At 34.2% G+C, this 5,776-nt stretch overlaps 1 protein-coding gene across 1 annotated transcript in view; it reads right to left on the reverse strand.

Annotated features, from left to right (window-relative positions):
* The window catches only part of LOC118739767 (cubilin homolog), a gene marked incomplete at its 3' end in the record, with an annotated part of 488,997 nt that overhangs the window by 300,436 nt on the left and 182,785 nt on the right, over positions 1-5,776 (reverse strand).

Raw genomic sequence — 5,776 nt, forward strand, 5'->3', positions numbered from 1 at the left:
AAAAAGTCATATTTATTAGATGGTATGACAACAAAGTGGTAAACTTGGCTTCAAACTTCGTGGGAATTGGTACAGCGGACAAAGCTCGACGGTGGGATAAGAACTAAGTGAAGTGTTTCGTCCTGAAGTAGTACGACTTTATAACGAAAGCATGGGTGGATCAAATGATTCAATATTACCGAATAAATATACGCACCAAAAAATGGACTATTCGTATTATTATGCGCTTTATAGACGTAGCTATAACTGCATCATTAATGGAATACCGCAAGCACTGTCAGGAGAATAAGATAACTAAAATTTTGGACTCACTGAACTTTCGTGCCGAAGTTGCTAATTGTATGTTAAATGTATAACAGCTAATTTATAATCGGACATAGAAACTGCACGTCGCCGAGGAAGGCCATCGCGAATGGTGGCTTTACTTTCGCTACAATCTACTCCTAAATCGCACGTGCAAAACTTGCCGGAATCACCAAATCTTTCTTGTTGCAGTTCCCAGGCTCCTAACGATTCAAATACAGAAAATACTTCCACCCCACCACAAAAACGTAAGATGAAATTCGTGTTCAAATTCACCCCCAGAGGAAGTGCGTAAGGACACTGTAATCATATATGTAATACTCCTATATTGGAAGTAAGAGCTAGGGACACGATATCGAACCGAAAGTATCGATATGGTGCTCATTTAAAGTATCGCTTTAAAAATATCGGGTACCCATTAATATCGGAATTAAAAGACTCGATATTCCAAATATCGATACCAAAAACGAAAGCGTTTATCTGAATATAGGTCTCGCATATAGGCCGCTGGGGTGTAGTGGTTAGAAGTGCGCAAACCTTGAAAATGAAAAGCAGCTTCCCATAAATACAATCGCCGTTCAGAGTCGTCATAAAACTGTAGGCACCCCCTTTGTGCCATAACATTAAGGCCCGCGACAAATCGGAGGAGAAGTTCGGCCAAACACTAACATATTTTGTAAGCGCCGGACTTTATAATCATTACAACATGTAGAGATTGAGGTGTTGACTTAAACACCGAGGCCGCGGGTTCAAATCCCACCATATGCAATCCTAACCATAGTACAAATTTCTGCACTTTAAAGCCCAATTTATATCGGGAAGAATTGTTACAGGCCGACCTTATACGCGTGCGTAAAAGCTAACTCAAATTCCAAGATTTGTCTTGCGTGACATTTCGATTTGACGTTTATGCTCAATTGGTAATTTGGCTCGACTATGAATTCAAATTTTTCTCGGCAAACTTCTGTAAATTTGACAGAAATGCAACTCTGACAAATCAGGCTCGCAAATTGATTTGGGCTTATCAAATGAGAAAAATTTGCGTGCGTGCGTAGAAAAAGTCTCGCCGGTAATATTAGGTTGAGCTGTTAATACCATTATCCTTCACTGAGAAAGAAAAAACCTGTTATAAGAATAACAATTTTTTATTTCATTACCGTTTAAAAATGTTCGTATTTAAATCAAGTGAAAAGTCTTAACTGTTCGTGCCCATATGGCAACTCTGTTTTGCTTTGTTATTCCAATGGAATAAGGGAAAATGGAATGTAAATAGTAGAAAAGGAAAATGTCATTAGTTAATATTCGCTTTTTATCTATCGTTGTAACCCGCTGTATAATTGAATAAACCGCTTTTAAAATCTAATATAATCCGCTTTTATATCCCCCGCTTTCGTGTAAACTGCATTTATTTGCGTACAATCGGAATTTTGTAATAATACGCTTTTTCGCTTTTGTACGCAACACTTAACAAAATGGATTTTTCCATTATACATACACCACGTACCAGGGATGAAAAATGGAAATTTCAGATTGTACCTAATATCATAAAATATATGTACCTAAATGAGACAGATTGTACCTAAAAAAAGTTACATAATTCATTTGTAGTTTTTTTTTATAAATTTTATTTAAAACATGACTACAAAAGATGGATGTACCTTAAACATGATTATGTTTTTTTTTTCAACTGAGCCTATTTATATAGACTATAGCCTAATGGGAATCGGAGAAGCGTTGTTTTTGTCTAACTTTGACTACTGAAAAATATGGGGAAAAAGACAAAAAACACGCTTTGCGAAGTATACTTCTTTATCCAGCAACAACACGAAAAGTCTGCTAATTTATCCGATTCCTTTTAATAGGTGCAACCAGTCTAGAGAAAATAATAAAATTGCCGTAAGTAACTTCGAAAGCATTTTAAATATATTTCCAGAAATCAAAAAGCGAATATGGGTCAATAATAATAACACTGTGGACCAAATTCAGGTTAGCAAAAGTTAGGTCGATTCTGAGAGTGAGGGGTGAAAATAGAGGCTAAATTAGAAGACCCGTATCGCGGCGTTTGTTCGAATTTTTTTTTTTAATCGACCTTCGAACTTTGCAGTCAAATCCCGATTTTCAGCATATTGTTTATATGGTTTTTTGGCTATAACTCGTCGACTAATTGATATTTTTTCAATCTGTTAAAGCCAAATTATTGCTAGAGACCTGTGCAAGAATTAAAATTTAAAAAACAAAATTGATTAAGAAAATTTTTGTAGTGCTTATGAAGCAAAATGTTGGAAATTTTTTTTCATGCTTTTTGAACATATTTTCCACAAAACTAAGTCTTTTTTGCTTTCTGTTTGATCTATAATATGCTTCTCAGTTTCTTCAATAAATTTCATTTGAAAAGAAAACAATCATAATGCAAAACTTGCGTTTTCCAGCTGAATATTAATTTACTTCTCATTTCTTTGAAGAAGAGGAAGACGAGGAAAAAGAGGAAGAAGGGGAAGACAAAGATGAAATTCCAGAATATCTGTTGGACGAAATTATCGACCTTTCTGATGATGATGACGATGACCAAGATATTAGAGAGAGCAGTGATGTTGATCCACAGCCGCCTGCTAAACGGCAACTGGCCAAATCATTAATTAAATTTACACACCAATTTTCAGATTTTTATCTTAAGCGTGTGATTTTCGCGACTGAGAGGGTTAATTTCAAGTATTTTCCAAAGAAGTGGAAGCATTCAAACGTAAAAATTTGGTTTCTTTCATTTTTCAACATAAATAAATAAAAAACTAGAGCTTTTTTAAAAAATCGCCATGGATAGATCGACGCTAATATTAATTATCTCATATTCAAAAAAAGCTAATTTGGAATCGCTTCATATTTGGGCTCTCAAAATTCATTTGTCCACAGCAACCTTTTTTGCCCCACTGTGCGGTGTTGCAATGATCCAAAAGTAGAAGGCTGCTAAGTAAAGATTGATGATACCATAAATAATGTAACTGAGACCTATTTTCTGGCATCGACCGTATAAAGTTTTCAAACGAAGATTTGGAATTATTAGGGAGGAAAAGTGATTTACTTATTGTTGACTTAACGAAAATTGGGCTGTCCATATGCATGTATACCGGGGCAATTTATAAAAAATATTTTACTTTGATACTTTGAAGGGTATTCCAAATCAGCGAGGAACGCATATAGACGGGGAGCTTATGTATAAGCGTGAACTAATGTATTAGGCCAACTTGCAGAACATCCAGAGTTAAATATATAATAAATAGAGAGTTAAGTAGCTCAGAGTTAAATGTTTATGACTAAACCAGACAATGTCTTGCTGCATTGAAAACAAGCTCAGAGGTTAGTAACTCGAGGGATTTCTAAATTAAGTAGGCACCACCCTCTCTTTTTTTGACGGTTGTTTACATTTGTTATTTGAATTTGAATATAAAATTTCATTTAGGTAAAAACTGGAAATTGGCCAGCGACACTTCTGAGAGTTCTCTTAATTGGATGTACCACTAACACGGTTGGTGCATTTTAATCGCAAATTTCAATTTTTCTTCTTATTACGGACAGAATTGACATACATACAGTTACTACCAAAATTAGGCGCACGGCTCTTTTTTGTTAATATTCGCAATGTTTTACATGCTAAAATCTTTTTGTTAATTTTGTATTAAATTATGTCTTATATTTTAGCAAACCCCATTTAAATCCAAGAATGAAACAGTGTACGAAAATTAAGAAAAAACTGCAAAGTTTCAGCAAAATCGCGATCTTTTTAATACGAATTACTAAATAGAATTCAGGTATGCAGTTTTATAGCCCATTAAATTTTAATATAATAATGTGCGAATTTCAAATGTCTAAAAATTCGCGTTGATTTTAGAGAAATTTTTGCTAAATATCCTTCGCATTTTTTTCATGTAACGATATACGATATTATTAATTAAGAAAAAAAAATTGTCCTATGTTTCGTCTGATGGTAATTGAACCCTGACCCAGCCAGCAACCAATTGTATCAAACTCTTGGCACACTCAGCTGCAGCCATACATGTAAACGTGTTTTCAAATGTTGAATTTGAATCAACATCACAGCGGGCGATTAGTGCATTGTGTGTATATGTTGTCACCGCTGTGCATGCTTTGTATACATATATTTTCTTAATTACATATGAAAAAGCATCTGAGACGTGCAAAACGATATCCGTGCAGTGAAAATGCTTAATTTTAATACAGGCGTATTTGAATTGAATAATTCCATTATACGTAGTGTATGTATAATGGAAATATTCACTTTTTACTTGATTTAAATAAGAAAATTTTTAAACGGTAACCAAATAAAAAATTTTCATTTTTACAAGGCGTTTTTTTCTCAGTGTATAGTTCTCTAAGTTTCTAAGCAAAGTTGGCTTTTTGGGTAACTACATACACGCGCTGCTCATTTTCCAGATATACAATTTTCAAGTCAAGTCAAGTCTACATCTTTCATGATTGAGCTTTTAGCAAGTAAACCTTCGAAAATTGCTGGGCTAATTATTTAACGATTTAACTCTAATTTAACTCCTAACTACATTGGTTGTGCAAGCCAATTTATCAATTTAACCGGTAAACTTCGAGTTATATATATAGCCTGCTGTTCTGCAAGTGGGTCTTAAAGCTCAGCTAGTCTAGACTTAACTTAATTCAACTTACTGTAAGAAATCATTAATGATTACTCAACACGTCAACTTAAGCCAGAAGCGGAAATATTTTGTTTTTGTGTTTTCTATTTCAGCTGTTCCGCCTAAAATGCCACACTGAGGGAACAAAATTTTAGAATCAAAAAAACGTGTTAAATTTAAAATATACGCATATAAAAGAGCACCAACCCAACTCGTTATAAATTTTAGTATGTGCGTTATAAAATATGTCGTTGTGAAGTCATATGTGCACTTTTTCGTAATTAAGAAGGAAAAAATAATAATTTTATGTTCCGTCTGATGGTAATTGAAACCGGACCCTCTTGGCAGCAACAAATTGTAGAAGCGCCTTTGCACACTCACCTACAGCCATACATGTTAACGTGTTTTCATATGTTGAGCTTGATGCTTCGTATTAGAGATGGGCACCCCCTGCGTAAGCCCGCGGGTACGGGCCGGAATATTTGCTGTCAGCACGAACTCGTGCGGGCCTGGGCGTTCAGTAAAATTTCATAAAAGCACGAAAAGGCAAGAAAAAGCACGTTGCTAATACTAAAAATTTAGATGAGCTTTTGTTTTTATACAAAAAAATAGTGCATATTTAAAACTCTTTTGATAAGAGAAAAGCAAAGAAAAGAAATATTTGGAAACTGATAGAAAATATATGATATTTAATAGTTTTGTTTACATACATATCTGTACATAAAATACCTTCCACTTCTTAAAATATTGATTCGCTTAAGTAAATATACATATGGACATAAACACAAAATTAAAAATAAAAACATATCGAGCCC

The sequence above is a fragment of the Rhagoletis pomonella genome, unplaced genomic scaffold (genome assembly GCF_013731165.1).
Source record: "Rhagoletis pomonella isolate Grant_MI unplaced genomic scaffold, Rhpom_1.0 Rhpom_scaffold_00005, whole genome shotgun sequence".
Classification (NCBI taxonomy): domain Eukaryota; kingdom Metazoa; phylum Arthropoda; class Insecta; order Diptera; family Tephritidae; genus Rhagoletis; species Rhagoletis pomonella.